Below are 17,188 nucleotides of genomic sequence, written 5' to 3' on the forward strand. Positions count from 1 at the left end.
CCAGCCGGGAGAGTGGGACCGCGGGATTGCGGGGCTCTGGCTTGGGTAGCAGGGTTGCGGCACTTGCCGCGCTCGCCTGGGGAGCCGGAACGCGAGTTTCCGGGGCTCTAACCGGGGTAGCGGGCTCGTGGGACTTGCCGCGCTCGGCCGGGAGAGCGGAGCTCCGGGGTTGTGGGGCTCTTGCCGGGGTAGAGGGGCCTTGGGGATCCCGCCGGGGGAGTGGGGCTGCGGGGCTCTAGCTGGGGTAACGGGGCCACGGGAGTTGCCGCTCTCGGCCGGGGGACCTCGACCTCGGGGTTGCGGGGCTCCGGCCGGGGTAGCGGGACTCCGGGATTGCGGGGCTCCGGCCGGGGGAGCGGGACTCCGGGGTTGCGGGGCTCCGGCCGGGGGAGCGGGACTCCGGGGTTGCGGGGCTCCGGCCGGGGGAGCGGGACTCCGGGATTGCGGGGCTCCGGCCGGGGGAGCGGGACTCCGGGATTGCGGGGCTCCGGCCGGGGGAGCGGGACTCCGGGATTGCGGGGTTCCGGGGCTCCGGCCGGGGGAGCGTGACTCCAGGGTTGCAGGGCTCCGGCCGCTGTAGCGGGGCCACGGGACTTGCACGCTCAGCCGGGGGAGCGGTGCTTGCGGGTTTTGGGGCTCTTGCCTGCGTAGCGGGGTTGCAGGGCTCTGGCCGGTGTAGCGGGGCCGCGGGACTTGCCACCCTCCGGCCTGGGGAGCAGAACCGCGGGGTGGCGAGGCTCCGGCCAGGGGAGCGAGACCGCGGGGTGGCGAGGCTCCGCCTGGGGGAGCGGGACCAAAAGGCAAAAGCTGACATTAACATTGTTTCAGTCTCTGTGTTACTTGACATCGTGTATTCATTGTCACCAAGGGCTCTGCATAGAGGGAAGTGTGCCTGGCCATCAGTACAAAATGTTAAGTAAAATTTGTTTTAAAAATTAAACCTGGCTTCCCCAGGGCTCCCGTGGCTATTTAAATGGTCCTGGGCAGGGTAGAAGCAGGAGCGCCCCGGACCCTTTAAACAGCCCCCAGAGCCCTGGAATGGGGCTTGGGGGCTATTTAAAGGGCCGGGGCTCTAGCTGCCTCTGCTGCACCCCCTGCCCTGCTCGCACCAGCCCCGCACCCCCTGCCCACAGCCAACCCCTCCCACACCCCCTGCCCTGTCTCCAGCCAACGCCTGCCACACACCCCTACCCGCACCAGTCCTGCACCCCCTGCCCTGCCTGCATCAGCTCTGCACCCCCTACCCTGCCTGCAGCCAGCCCCGCACCCCTTGCCCTGTCTCCAGCCAACCCCTGACGCACACCCCTTCCTTTAGCCAGCCAGTCCCGCACTCCTCTGTCTCCAGCAAGCGACGGCTCTAGGCACCAGCAAAATAAGCAGCTGCTTGGGGCAGCCCATTAGCAGGGATCGAGCCTGGGAGCTGAGCACCATAGTGCCCGGATCACACGCCCTGGGAGCTGGCTGCAGTTCCTTGGTTAGCTCCCTGCCTATAGAACCAGCCCTGGAGCAGGGAAAGAACTACATTTCCCAGCAGACCCTTGGCCACGACCAACAGGAAAGGAGGGAGGGAGTCTGGTAGCTGAAACCTCAGGCTGCAGCTTGAGCTCACTGCTAGAGGGGGATGGCACTGTGAATGGAGAACAAGTGTGCCCAAGGAGGAGAAGGCTTTGGCCCAGATAGCCCCTTCAGAAGACATCCCCAGCCTGGCTTAGGGATACTGGTGTGACCTCACTTTGCAGCCCCCCAAAGAAGGAATTGGGTGGACTAAATGGACAGTGCCCCGCTCTATCTGAAGCCTGGCAAGGGAGTAAGGGAGGGGAGGCGCTCCTGGACCTGGGCAGCTTTAGGTACAGTCCCAGGCACGTAGGAGGATTTCCACTTCTGAGCCATGGAAGCAGAACTTGACTTTTCCTTTCCAGATGTAGCTAATATTCAGAAAGGGAATCTAGCACCTGCCGTCCAGATTTGAACACCTCACAATTCAGGAGTGCTCAAGCTCAATTTGAGCGGCTACTTCATTTCTCCCAAATCAAATACACCGATCCACTGTAACTTGCTGTAGAAAAAGTAGATAAAATTGAGCAAGAAATGCTTCCCAGTGGTTTTTAGGACTGGAATTGCTATTTTCAACAGCCAGTGCTTTTTTTTTTTTTAAGGTGGTTGAAAAGGAAGACAGTGATATTGCATTGGAAAATTACCCATAGAAACAAAGAGTGGAAGGAAAGAATAATAAAGGCACCTCAACTTTTCCTCATTGGTGGAAGACAGTCTTATAATATGCATCTAGATATCCTCCAATCACACAAGCTGAAAATTGCTCCTCTTTACTGCAGTTCTGTAACCATATGGGAACCAATCCTGTCTGTGTTTTGTGCACATCCAAAATTCCTGCTGAATGACCCGCCCTGGGAGCAAGTCACCGGTGACCAAGGGCTGGGGCAGAAAGAGGGTGCAGGTGGGGGAGGGGGGAAGAGCCCAGGGCTGGGGTAGCAGGGGCTGGGGGAGCACTGGTGGGGGAGAAGGGGGGGTGCCCAGAGCTGGTGCAGCACGGGGTGTGTGTGAGCTCAGGCCTGGGGTGCCAGCAGGTGCGGGTGGGGGGGAGAGCCCAAGGATGAGGCGGCAGCGGGTGTGGAAAGGGGGAAGCCCAGAGATGGGGCAGCAGGGGTGCAGATGGGCAGGGAGAGCCCAGGGCTGGGGCAGCAGCGGGGTGTGGGAGGGAGCCCAGGGCTGGGGTGGGGCAGCCAAATTTTATTTTGCCTGGAGTGGCAAAAAACCTAGAGCCGGCCCTGTCTCCAGCCCTGCCATCCCCCCCTGCAGCCCTGCCTGAAGCCAGTCCGCCCCACGCACCCCTGTCTCCAGACAACCCCGCATCCCTTGCCGTGCCTGCAGCCAGACCCTACCTCCAGCCAGCCCCTGCCCTGCCTCCAACCAGCCCCATGGCCACTGGTGCCCTGCAGTTCCCAGGGCAGTAACCCTGCACACCTGCTTCAATGAGGGGGGCAGGGAGCAGCTGGGACCCACAAATGTGAAACGGAGGTCATTAATAACCAATTAACAACATATCTGACACAATGTACATAATATACAATTTTATTGTTTATATAGTTATGGAAAGTAAATAATACATGGAAGAAATGAAAGGCTTTCTTTTTACATTCTTTTTTTTTGTTTTTTTTTAGTCATCCCTGCCAGGGCCCCGCCGAAAAATGTTCCAATTGGGCCCACACTTCCTAAAGCCGGCCCTTTAAGTGGCATACCCACACCAATCCTGTCTAGGGCGGGAAGCCGTAATCATAAGAGCCCTAACCATAAAGCCAAATGAGAGCGATTTTTAAGGTGCATAGAAAACTTTGCGCTGAAAACTGGCATTAAAAAAAGGGTTTCTCAAGCAATAGTTTGCCTAGATTGGAGCAAAAATTGATAATTTTGGGGTTTTCAAAGAAAAAGGAATTTGTAAAAACTCTATTGTTCTTGGCAAATCCGTATTTCGGAGAAAAGGCTTCCATCACTCTTTTCATGAAGCTTATTAATAAAACATTCATTTTTCCAATTAAAAAGGCTTTTCCAATGAGAAATAATACAGTTGAAAATGTTTTACTAAGAGAGCACCAACTTTGGAAGAAAATAGTTCCTTTGTGTTTCAAAAGCTGTTTTTCAGTCCCTAAAATAGTCATTATTTTGCTCAAAAACAGGGTCGATTTCAGTGAAATCTGTTTTCCTTCGAATGAAACCTCTTTTCCTCTGGCTTTCTTTTCTTTTAAGACTTTCTTTTTATGATAAGTCAATTTCCTTTCAGAGAAAAAAAGATTTGTTAACTGCCAGAGTTGATCCTTTTTCTCCCCAAAAACGATTTTCCATGTAAATAGCGTTTAACAAGTTCCTTTTTCTTTTTCAACAGAACAAGAAATTCTTGTGCCGAGAGAAAGCGCAGAGGAAAACGTATTAACTGGAAGGCATCCACATTTCATACGAAAAATAAGAGCGGCAGGAAACTTTATTGCTACAGAACACCATCTTTTCAGAGACAAGAGACATTTTTCCAGAAAAAGTTGTTTTTTTTTCTAGGAGACCCAAGTTGTCATAAACAGTTAAGGGTTACGGTTTTTGTCTACCTGTAAAGGGTTAACAAGCAGTACCTGTGGACACCTGACCAGAGGACCAATCGGGGACAAGATATTTTCAAATCCCTGTGGAGGTTTTTTATCCCTGTTCTTTGTTTTCTTGGAGAGTCTCTCTTGGGAATTAAGAGAGTCCAGGCATCTTAATCAAGTCCTCCCAGGTTTCTGCAACAAATTCTTCTATTCAAGCTAGTGAGTATTAGCAAGGAACTAGTATTCTTATACTTTTGTTTCTGTATTTGCAATTCTGTGTTTTGCTATAGAATTTCTTTAAGTCTGTACTGTGATTGCTTTTACTGAGAAAGAAGGAGGGGGAATTCTCTCCAGAGATTGATAAGTTTAGACCCTGTATTGTTCCATCTTGATTACAGAGACAGTGACTTTCTTTTATTCTTTAATAAATTCTTTTCTATTAAGGACTTGGTTGGTCTTTCCTTGGGTGGATTCTTAGGGAAAGAGGAGGGGGAGGTATCCCTCTGTAGTTAGATCCCGGTGTCTCTCCTAGGAAAAGGGAGGGGGGAGGAAGCAGGGGAGAATGGTTTATTTCTCCTGGGTATAAGAACTCCATGGATTTGGGGCTCTTGGGATCCCCTAGGATTTTGGGGAAGGATTGTGTCCCAATCCACGTAATTGATTGGGTGGTGGCAGTTTTACCAGATCTAAACTAGGATTTTAGTTTAGAAGAAGGATTCATGCAGGTCCCCATATTGGAACCCAACAGCTCTAAGTGGGGGTGAGACCTATGACACAAGTCAACACTATTAGTTTTAACTGGAAAAGCGTTTCTAAGTAATAGCTCTATGTTTTGCTTCGATGAATCTTCCAGCAATCAGACCCAGTTTCTCCCCAAACTTGATATTTTTCAAGTAATGATGGATTACGAAGGTCCTTTTTTTAGTACAAGAAACTACTGTGCAGAGAAAAAGCGTGGTGGAAAACGAATTCACTGGAAGGAATACAGATCCAGCCTAAACATAAGCGTTTTGTATCAAGAGCCGCAGGAAACTCTATTGCTAGAGACTTTTCAGAGAAAAAGAGATATTTTTCCTGAACAAGTTGTTTTTCCCTAGGAGAACCAAGTCAACGTTATTAGCGTTCAATGGAAAAGCATTTCTAACCGAAGTCCTTTTTTTAGCACACCAAACTACTGTGCATAGAAAAAGCATAGAGGAAAACGTTTTCACTGGAAGAAATACAGATTTCTTCAGAAACATAAGCGTTTTGTATCCAGCACGTCAGCAAACTTTATTGCTACAGAACACCGTCTTTTCAGAGAAAACAGATATTTTTCCTGAATAAGTTGTTTTTCCCTAGGAAACTTTTCAAGTATCTATGGATTTTCTTAGTACAAGAAACTAGTGCAGAGAGAAACTAGGGGAAAACGTATTCACTGGCAAGAATACAGATTTCATCCGAATGATAAGCGTTTGGTATCAAGAGCAGCAGGAAACTTTATTGCTACTGGACACCGTCTTTTCAGAGAAAAGAGATTTTTTTTCCTGAATGAGTTGTTTTTCCCTAGGAGAACCAAGTCAACGTTATTAGCGTTCAATGGAAAAGCATATTTGAATAATAACATCTTTGGCTAGAACAGTGTTCCAACTATAAGACCCTTTAACCTCCAACTTGATTTTTCAAGTAACTATGGAGAACCGAGGTCCTTTTTTTAGTACACTAGTGTGCTGAGAGAAACTAGCGGAAAACTTTTTCACTGGAAAAAATACAGATTTCTTCCGAAATCTAAGAATTTGGTATCAAGAGAAGCAGGACACTTTATTGCTACAGAACACCGTCTTTTCAGAAGAGACATTATTAAAGGCGCAAGAGCAAACTATTCCACTGCGTAGGAAAGATAGGAAGTATGGCAAGAGACCACCCTGGCTTTACCAGGAGATCTTCAATTATCTAAAAATCGAAGAAGAGTCCTACAAAAAGTGGGAACTAGGTCAAATTACAAAGAATGAATATAAACAAATAACACAAGTATGTAGGGATAAAAGTAGAAAGGCCAAGGCACAAAACGAGATCAAACTAGCTAGAGACATAAAGGGTAACAAGAAAACATTCTACAAATACATTAGAAGCAAGAGCAAGACCAAGGACAGGGTAGGCACATTATTCAGTGAGGGGGAGAAAACAATAACAGAAAATGTAGATATGGTAGAGGTGCTTAATGACTTGTTTCAGTTTTCACCAGGAAGATTGGTGGTGATTGGATCAGTGATGAGCTGCCAAAATCATAACAACCGGTTCCCTCCACATCCCAGGAGGGTGAGGAGGGAACCGGTTGGCCCACCCCCCACGTTCCTTGACGCCCCCCCCCTTTTTTTTTGTTTTTTTTGTTTGTTTTTTAAACACACACACCTGACTTTACAGTCAGGTGTGTAAAAACCTGCTGCCGCGCCCAGACCCGCGCTGCCCGAGCTGCAGCCCGGCCCGCCGCCGTGCCCGGACCCGACGGCAGGAGCCGCGGCCGCCCGCCCAGCCCCGTCGGCAGGACCCGCGCCACCCGCCCGCCAGGACCCGGTGGCAGGAGCCAGCGGCAGGAGCCGCGCCACCCCCGCCCGCCCGGACCCGGCGGCTGGAGCCAGCGGCAGGAGCCGCGCCACCCCCCCGCCCGCCCGGACCCGGCGGCAGGAACCGGCGGCAGGAGCCGCGCCGCCTGCCCGGACCCGGTGGCAGGAGCCGCGCCGCCTGCCCGTCCGGACCCGGCGCCGGCCGGGCAGGAACCCCGCCGCCCGGCCGAGGTCGCAGCTGGACCCTGGGGGCAGGAGCCGCGCCACCCGACCCCAGAGTCTCGCCGGGACCGCCGTCTGGAGCCCTCCTCCCGCTGGCACCCCCACCCCAGCTCACCTGGTGGAAGCGCTGCTTCTTCTCAGCCCTCCCAGGCTTCCCGCACGAACGGCTGATTCGCGGGAAGCTGGGGAGGGGGAGGGGGAAGAGAAGCCGGAGGAGCTTCAGAAGAGGAGGAGGAGTGAGGTGAGCTGGGGCTGGGGGAAGGGCAGGGAGCTGCTAGAGTTTTAGTTAAATTTAAAAGCCCTTTTGGAACTAGTTGTCCCTCCAGGAACAACCGGTTCTAAAGGGGGCTTCTAAATTTAACAACTGGTTTGCGCGATCCGGTGCGAACCGGCTGCAGCTCACCACTGGATTGGATGTCTAACATAGTGAATACCAGTGAAAATGAGGGAGGATCAGAGGCAAAAATAGGAAAAGAACAAGTTAAAAATTACTTAGACAAATTAGATGTCTTAAAGTCACCAGGGCCTGATGAAATGCATCCCAGAATACTCAAGGAGCTGACTGAGAAGATATCTAAACCATTTGCAATTATCTTTGAAAAGTCATGGAAGATGGGAGAGATTCCAGAAGACTGGAAAAGCGCAATTAGAGTGCCACTCTATAAAAAGAGAAATAAGGACAACCCAGGGAATTACAGACCAGTCAGCTTAACTTGTGTACCTGGACAGACAATGGAACAAATAATTAAGCAATCAGTTTGAAAACATCTAGAAGAAAATAAGGTGATAAGTAACAGTCTGCATGGATTTGTCAAGAACAAATCGTGTCAAACCAACCTGATAGCTTTCTTTGACAGGGTAACAACCTTTGTGGGTAGAGGGGAAGCGGTAGATGTGGTATATCTTGACTATAGTAAAACTTTTGAAACTGTCTTGCATGACCTTCTCATAAACAATCTAGGGAAATGCAACCTGGATGGAGCTACAACAAGGTGGGTGCAAAACTGGTTGGAAAACCATTCCCAGAGAGTAGTTATCAGTGGTTCAGTTATGCTAGAAGGGCTTAACAAGTGGGGTCCTGCAGAGATCAGTTTTGGGCCTGGTTCTGTTCAGTATCTTCATCACTGATTTAGATAATGGCATAGACAGTACACTTAGGCCTGGTCTAAGTGGGGGGGGGGGTCGATCTAAGGTACGCAACTTAGCTCGAATTACTTACCTGTCCTCACAGCGCGGGATCGACGTCCGCGGCTCCCCCGTCGACTCCGCTACCGCCACTTGCTCCGGTGGAGTTCCGGAGTCTACGGGAGCGTGTTCGGGGTTCGATATATCGTGTCTAGATGAGACGTGATATATCGAACTCCGAGAAATCGATTGATACCCGCCGATCCAGCGGGTAGTGAAGACGTACCCTTATAAAGTTTGCGTAGGATACCAAGCTGGGAGGGGTTGCAAGTGCTTTGGAGGATAGGGTTAAAATTCAAAATGATCTGGACAAACTGGAGAAATGATCTGAAGTAAACAAGATGAAATTCAATAAGGACAAATGCAAAATACTCCACTTAGGAAGGAGCAATCAGTTGCACACATACAAAATGGGAAATGACTGCCTAGGAAGGAGCACTGTGGAAAGGGATCTGGGTGTCATAGTGGACCACAAACTAACATGAGTGTGGAAGCCAGTAAATAATTAACAACCCCAGAGCTTCATCGCACACATGGCTTCCACCCTGAGGAATTACGAACGAGAAGTTCAGTTCCGCTCACACACCTAACGCCCAAATGAACAGAGCAGAAAAACATCAGTAACCGGTTAAACAAAACAGAGCCAAAGCTAAATAGTGCACCAAAACCAAATAGTGTTTCCTTATTCTATTAAAGCTCACCTATAATCATGCTATTCTTAACACCTAACACCAACAGTACCAAACAAAGCAAACATAAACTAACAAGGGTAAAACAGATAGATGGTGTAAATTCTGCAATGCCCCCCATTCTTAATTGCTCACCAAACTGTGACAAATTCCTGTTACTAATTTATCCCTCATGTCAGGTGATCAAACTGACAGAGCATACAATCAAATTTTAAAGCTTCATTAAAAATAATAAAACAACAATGGAGAGTGTTGGGAATGCTCCCACATCACTCGGGAAAAATATGAATGCCCCAAGCCTTAAGCCACTTTAATACTTACACATATCCAGACTGGCATGTCTGTGTATAATGTTCAGAGAAGGAAATAGGTGGACGGAGATTATCCTGTATACAGCTTGTCCAACATTTCCAACATGCTGCCACTCTTGGGATGGCTGTTCTTTTACACCCTGGAATCTCCTTCTTTCAGAGATTCCAGTTCAGGTAAACTGTTGGATCTCACTGAACCGTTAAGTTTTGCAAATGCAATCTCAGTTTTGTAACTTATACTGCTTTTTGCCTTTTTTATTTTCCACAACCAGCTGGGGCTGAAGCAGTTACTTAGCACTTAGCATAGTCCGTACTAATTCATGACCTTGAACACAAAACAACTTCTCCTTTATCTCAGGACTAAGCCGAATTTCAAATTAACCCTAGACAAATTGCTCACACTGTAACAGAGGTTTTCTTTGTGATTAAAGCTCCACTGAGATATATGATCTTATCTAGATTGAAGGTACCTTCTAATGGGCATTGTTTAAATGAATTTTCAATACAAATTCCAATCATTTAAATACCTGCAGGTTTTAGGACCATAATGTACGTACATGTAATATGCTGGGGTACCCTTAGGGGGTAAGGTGGAATATTTAGACAGTCCCTTACCCATTTTCCACTCACACAGGAGAGACTCACAAGGAAAGGGAAGATGGGTTCACGACCCAGGCAGCTTCCTGACTATGCCAGGCTGAGTCAGAGATCCATTAGTTACTGGGCTAGACACACACACACCAAGGCCTCTTTTTCTTCCTTTTTCTTTTTCTGTCTTTTTTTTAACCCTTTTCAACCTTTTTATCTTTTTTTTTTTTTTTTTTTAAACCCATGATGCATCTTTACCTGGTCTGGACCAATACCATGTGCATTCTAATGCATTTACCTATGCATTACCTTATGCATTACCTTATGCATTTCAACTCAGCAGTTCCCAGTACTGCAATAAACTAACCTTATTGGGGCCTCTCCCAATACCACTTTGCATCTGATCCTGCTGCACAGTCAATAAGTTCAGATCTCACGGAAAGTCCTCCTCCGATACCCCAATAGAGATTTCAAAGGTCTCATACCTCTGAATGATCCGTAGTAGTTGTCTGTGGGTCCAAAACTCAGTTCTCACTTTTTGTTTGGATGCAGCAAAATCAAATACTTTATTATTTCTCCAGTAATTACCATGGAGGGAGAGAGTGCCATAGGACACAGGGTCCTGGACAGGTCTCTCAACTGGTAAAACAATCACAGCAAGCCTTTATACCTTTTACAGACAATTTCTAGCAATAATACAGACAGTAAAAAACAACAAATACATTTTGTTTATACATAAGTTTTCCTGCTATCTCACTAGAAAAACAAGACTGCAAGACTGCACATTGCAAGGTCGTAATAACTTTCACACAATTCACTCTGTCTTACATTATCTTGCTTCCTCACGTCACCAGGGTCACAGTTAACCTAACTCATGCTAACTAACATTCATTAAGATCTCTTCAAAACCTTGTTAATTATTTACTGGCTTCCACATGAGTCAACAGGGTAACACGGTTGCGAAAAATGAACATAATACTGGGATATACTAGCAGGAGTGTTTTAAGTAAGACACAAGAAGTCATTCTTCTGCTCTGCGCCATGCTGATTAGGCCTAAAGTGGAGTATTGTGTCCAGTTCAGGGCACCACATTTCAGTAAAGATGTGGACAAACTGGAGAAGGTTCAGAGAAGAGCAACAAAAATGATGATTAAAGGTCTAGAAAACATGACCTGTGAGGGAAGACTGAAACATGATAACAGTTTTCAAGTACATAAAAGGTTGTTAAAAGGAGGAGGGAGAAAAATTGTTCTTCTTAACCTCTAAGGATAGGACAAGAAGCATTGCAGCAAGGGCGGTTTAGGTTGGGCATTAGGAAAAACTTCCTAACTGTCAGGGTGGTTAAGCACTAGAATAAATTGCCTAGAAGGTTGTGGAATCTCCATCACTGGGGATTTTTAAAAGCAGGTTGGACAAACACATCAGGGATGATCTTCTAGATAATACGTAGTCCTGCCAGGAGTGCAGGGGACAAACTGCTATCTGTAGGCATCTGTTACATCAGATAGCAGTTTTTCACAACAGCCTCTTCTACAAGCCATTACATTTCAGTAACTGCTCCAGGTAGCACATTCCTACAGGGAGTAGTTTCCTACACTACAGGCATAACCCTCTACCCACCCATGTGGTCAGCCGGTGCAGATGGTTCCCCTCCTTTGGGGTCACTTTTATCCTCTCTTGCCCCCCGGGCTTTCCCCTGCCCAGTCTCAGGCAGTGCTTGTGCCCCATTATTACCCTAGCTCCTACCCCCTGCCCCTGCTTCCCCCCGCCCCGCTCCTGCCCCCAGCTGGTTGACCCTCTCCGGCATCCAGTTTGCCCCTGCACAGACTGTGCCCATCCCCCCTCCGGTTTGCCCCCTGTGGCCCCAGGCCAGCAAGACCCGGGCCCAGCCCCGGGCAGGGGCAGATGTGCCCGAGCAGCTGGAGGAGCCCGGCCCGGCCCGTCGGGCGCCTGCAGCGGCGCGGGGACCGGCCGCCCCGGCCCGGGAGCGGAGCTGGGCCGAGGGGGCAGAAGCACTTTCCTGCCCCGAGGTCTCCCCCTGCCGTGCCCGGCCCGGGAGCTGCTGCGGGCGGAGCGAGCCCCGGGGCGGGGCGGGGAGCGCTGCAGGCAGCCGGGGGCGCTGCTGCTGCGGGACACAGGACGGGGCTGGAGCAGGGAGCGGGCGGGGGGCGGCGCTGGGGAGAACAAAGGGCCGAGCGGGGCCGGGGCTGGGCCATTGCAGGGCGCTGCCGCCTCCCTCCCCCCGCTGCGAGCCCGGGCTGAGCCGCTGCTGCTCCACGGGCGGGGCCGGGGAGACCTTCGCTGCAGCTGGGACTAGCCCCGGGCCCGGCTCTGCCGGCACCAGCTCCGGCCCGGAGACCCAGGTAACAGGGCCGGCCCGGACCGTGACTCTGCGCCGCGTGCCCCCCGCCCCGGGATCTGCTCCCGCGCTGGGACCGCGCCGCCCGCGGGCGGCCCCGGGACAAGGCCGGGGGCTGAGCTGGGAAAAGACGCGGCGGGGCGCGGGGGCTCGGCAGGCGGGGGGGGGGGGTGACAATATGGCGGGGGCGGAGGGGAAAGGAGGGTGGGGGGCAGAGAGCCCATGTGAGGCGGGGTAGATTTACCCATCTCTGTGCAGCCGGGACATCGCAGGGGGGGGGGGGGGAGAAGAGCGGGTGCCCACACGGGGGGGGGGGGTGAAGTGAAATCCCCTCTGATTTCACCTCTTCCCTCTCCCAGACTGATCAGATCCTCCCGGCTCTGCCCCCGTCGCTCCGGAATTAGCAAACAGGGATGTAAAACCCCGGTCGCTTTCCCGTCTGCTCTCTCCCATGCCTGAGTGTCTCTGTTCTCGGCCACAGCGTTTGCCCCGTTCGCTCCCCAGTGCAGAATTTACAATCCTCAGATTAGGGGGTTTCCTGCCCATTTTATCTGCAGCAATTTGTCCTTGTTCAGGGGGGAAATTGTTGCCGCGAGTCATTTGCCAAGTAGGAACGGGGTGATGGGTGCAGTTTGGCAGAGCCGTGGGGCACGGCTGCATCTGGGGTGGGAGCCAGCAGCAGGGCATGGAAGGGAGGCTGCCCAGCCCCATTGATTCCCTTTCTCCCCCACCCCAGGCCCCTTCAGCCACTAGCTGCCAGACCCCACTGCCCATCCCCATGGCCTTCTGGCTTCTTCACCCTCCCTGCTCCTATTAAAGCAGCATTGCCCAGGGCTCCCTGCTGCCCCACTGAATGTCAGGCAAGGGGGACCCGCTCTTTGTGCTGTTTGTTGTACACTGCAGTATAATCTCCTAATGGGGCAGTCACCTCTGGAGGATCTCCAAGCAGCAGGGTGCAGCATCCCAGACCTTTTCTCCTCCTGCTGTTCCCTGCAGGCCGCCGGCCAGCTTGGTGGGAATTCCGTGGTCGGCCCTCTGGCCGAGTCCCAAAATCTCAATGAGTCCTTGCCAGGGCATTAGAGTCCAGGAAAGAAGCAGTCTACTTCTCTTCACTAGGGCCTTCAGCTCCAGCCCCGGCCCCGAGTCCTTTTAATTCAGCCCTTTGTTCAGGCTCCCAAAGGTAGCCTGTCTCCTTTTGGGAGCTCACACCATTTTACCTGTTGCCAGGGGAACCCAGGCCTGGCCATTACCCCAAGTTCAAACCCAGGGACCCTATACACAGCAGCCATGTGCTGCTCACTCCAATCCATCACTGCTATTTCCCTGGGCCTCTTCCTATGGGGCCCTTGTATCTGCAGCCCTATCGCAGGGCTACCATCCTCAGGTTCTTCTCACTCACCAGGCCAGGGAAGAGCCCCCTTGCTTAACTCTTCTGGTCCCAGCCACGGACTGACTGATCTGCTGTTCCCCTGCAGCTCCTTTTATCTGAGCCTGCTGGGCTCTGAGTGGCTGCTTCTGTGAGGCCTGTGTAGGCACTAGGCAGGCCCAGAGGATCCTTTGCTGCTTCCTGGGGCAGGATGTAGTAAGATCCTGGGGTCTCCTGTAGGGAGCTGCGAAGGCCAGCTGCATCCCATCACAAATCCCCTTAAACGTTCCCACTTTTCCCTCCAGTTCTTCAATATTGACATAAAGTCCCCCCAGATGTTGGTGTTTTTCGCTTATATTAGGAAATGTTTAGTTTTTGCCCCATTTTCTCCTCAGTTCTAAAATATTCACAGAAAATTCCTGAACATTTTGCCCCATTTTCTCTCTCGTTATCTATGATTTATTATCCCCTGAGATTTTCCCCATCTAATCATCTGATATTAACATCAAATCTCCTCAGATGTCCTTCTCTTAAATCTTTGAATATTGATTGTCCCTTTCTCTCCCTAATTATCAAATATTGATATGAAATCCACTCAGATTTTACCTCTGTACCTTGTATCAACTATTGATATAAAATCTCTCAAACTTTTCCGCTTCCTCTGTTATGCGATAAATTTCTCATATTTGCCCGTTTTCTTTTTAATTACTGAAAACTGATGTCACATTTCAGAATTTGCCATTTCCAGATCATTATGAATTATTAATTTTAAAAAATCCTTTCCAGCTTGTAGGAGTTCCCCCTTGTTTTTCATGTGCAGTCCCTTCTCCTTTGTTCAAGGGAACCTGATGCCATTCTCCATAGTGGAGCTTGCAGAGGGGTTAAATTCCCCAATGATCAGCTGCCCCCCTCTCATTTGAGAATCATTTGTTTCCCCCTTTGTCTCCATTAAAATCCTCTTGGTTGCTGATCAGAGTGACTTGCCCTGTTTCAGATACACATCCCAGGCAGGGCCTCTCACCATCTGGAAAATGGTGTCTCCCAGCTGCGAACAGGAGAGATGTCCGGACCCTGACTGAATTTCCTTTCCCCTCACGATGCGAGACAAGGGGTTCACTTCCCTCAGGGGGCTGCTCTGTGTGTGGATGGGTCCCTGTTATCCCCGCAGGCATTGCCCAGAGCAGCTGAGACGCTCCATCCTCTTGTACTAACTCCTCACATTTCGATAGCTGCTTTCACCAGAAGGGTCCCCAGAGCCTGTGGTGAACAGTCACCATGAGGGGTCTCTTCCTGCAGTGCTGAGACCCAGCCACTTCTGGGGTGGGTCCATCGCAGCCATTATTAGCCCGTGACAGGGCATGGAAGTTTATTGAATCGTCTGGCTCCTCCATTTGGTGTGTTTCCTACCCCTTGTATCTGCAGTGCTTTGTCCTTGTTGGTAGGGAATTGTTGCCCTGAGCCATTCCCCAGGTTGGCGTTGAAGGAGCACATGAGGAAAGGGGAGAAGCAAATCTCCTGTGACGTTATGACTGTGATACAATATCTCATTGAAAGATGACAGGGCCAGAAAGAGTTAATTAACTCACAGACTGACCTGACCCATGGGTGAACCTTGAGGACAGGTTAGGAAGATATGTAAATGACTAGAGCTTTGAAATGCAAGTCTGCATTGTTAGAGGTAGAAGGGGAGATGTTTGCTCAGGTCTTGTGATGGCAGCAAACAAGTCTTGTCTATTGCTATAGTTTTAATTCAAAGATCAAAAAAGGAATATTAACATTTATGATGATACTTGAGTGAAATAGTATTATTGTCTATGTGTCTCTTTGAAGGTTGTGCTAACCTGTATCTAAACTGTTTAATGGATAAATTACTCTGTGCTAATTGCCAGGATGTTTGGGAGAAGGAGTTAAGCCTATTGTTTCCTCAGGCCGAAAGGCTGCTGGAAATGTATAAGAAGCCTGGGACACGATCCTTCTTCATCTCAGATCTGCTTTGGGTTTCAAGAGGGGGAAACCTTAAGCCATAAGGATTGAGATCCCCAGTCATTGACTGGAGCCACCCTGAATATGGACATTGGACTATAACCTATGGACTATTTCTAAAAGGACTTTTGGCAACTACAAGCTCATCTCTGCTATGTATCTGAACCTCAAGAATTGAATTCAAGTCTGTCTGTAGATTAATCTTTTAACCAACACTCTCTATCTTTTCTTTTTTAATAAATTTTAGCTTAGTTAATAAGAATTGGCTATAGCGTGTATTTTGGATAAGATCTAAGTTATAATTGGACCTGGGTATGTGGCTGATCCTTTGGGATTGGAAGAACCTTTTCTTTTATATGATGAAGTAAGATTCTCAGGAATCATCATCATATCTGACAGGTGTGTCTGGACGGAGGCCTGAGGCTGGGCACTTTAAGGGAACTGCGTGGTTTGGACTTCTAAGTGACCAGTAAGGTACTGTAGAAGCTGTTTTGTGCTGGTTGGTAAATCTAAGTATTGGAATAACCACCAGCATTTGGGGTTTGTCTGCCCCGTTTGGTTTGCAGTTCACCCTGATTGAGTGACCTCAGCTGGCTCCCACGGGCAGCACCGTCACATCTCCCACATGGGGACTGCCCAGCTCCAGGTTACCCAGTCCCAGCTGCTCCCCAACACCATGACCCAACCCTGCTCCCCCCATCCCCACTGTCAGTAATCCCCTGCTGCTACCCCCTCCCTCTTCCAGGGAACCTCCCAGCTCCATCCCCCTTCCTTTGCACTCTTCAAATTGCCCAGTGCTGTCCTGAGCCCTTCCAGCATGTCGAGTTCAGCAACATTCAAACCTCTCAAAAGTAGGAAATCGAAAGCTGTATTGGTATGGTGTAGACATACCCAGAGTGTTTCTCAGTGCAACAGAACCTGAATGAATGGAGAATGTGAAATGGACAAAACCCCTTCTGAAATCGCTCCAACTGCCCTTCTTGTCTGCAGAATAACATCCACATTTTGCTCCGGATCATCCCGTCCTCCCAGGGGAAAGGAAATGGTGTCAGTGGAGCTGGTTCAGGTAAGGGATTGTCTGGGAGCTGGTGGTGGGTTCTGGTGGGAGGGAGAGGGGCAGGAAATAGACCAGGTAGAGAAAGGGAGGGGACAGGGTGTGACCATCCTGCTGGAACTAGTTGAATCTGGGGCTTGCTTTTGAGGAACAGACACATGGGGGTTGGGAGTAGGACTTCTCCCGTTTGTGAAACAGGAAATAACCCTCCTGGGAAAACTTCCCAGACTCCCAGTGCTGGAGCCGATATACTTTGTTATTTGCCGTTCCCCCAATCTTTCTGTCATCTGCAAACTTTATCAATGACGACTTTATGTTCTCTTCCAGCTCATTGATAAATAGCACAGGGTCAAGAACTGATCCTTGTGAGATCCCACTAGAAACACACCTACTCAACCATGGTTCCTCACTTACAGTTACTTTTTGAAACCTGTCAGCCACATTTTAATTTATTTCATGTGTGCAATGTTAATTTTGAATTTTTCTGGTTGTTTAATCAAAAGATTGTTCTGTACCAAGTCAAATGCCTTAAAGAAGTCTACGTATATTATATCAGCGTTATTATCTTAATCAGCCAAACATCTAATCTCATCCAAAAATACATGCAGTTAGTTTGCCAGGATCTAAACCTATGTTGATTGGGATTAATTATAGGTTTCAGAGTAGCAGCAGTGTTAGTCTGTATCCGCAAAAAGAACAGGAATATTTGTGGCACCTTAGAGACTAACAAATTTATTTGAGCATAAGCTTTCATGGGCTACAGCCCACTTAATCGGATGCATAGAATGGAACATATA

At 49.5% G+C, this 17,188-nt stretch overlaps 1 protein-coding gene across 1 annotated transcript in view; it reads left to right on the plus strand.

Annotated features, from left to right (window-relative positions):
• The first annotated feature begins 11,813 nt into the window (after window positions 1-11,813).
• The window catches only part of LOC120374870 (zinc finger protein 256-like), a 35,059-nt gene continuing 29,684 nt past the window's right edge, over window positions 11,814-17,188 (plus strand). The window contains exon 1 of the mRNA XM_039495251.1: window positions 11,814-11,992. The gene's annotated coding sequence lies outside the window, so the exon portion shown is untranslated. The remainder of the gene's footprint in view (window positions 11,993-17,188) is intronic.

This window comes from Mauremys reevesii, linkage group 11 (assembly GCF_016161935.1).
Source record: "Mauremys reevesii isolate NIE-2019 linkage group 11, ASM1616193v1, whole genome shotgun sequence".
NCBI lineage: Eukaryota > Metazoa > Chordata > Testudines > Geoemydidae > Mauremys > Mauremys reevesii.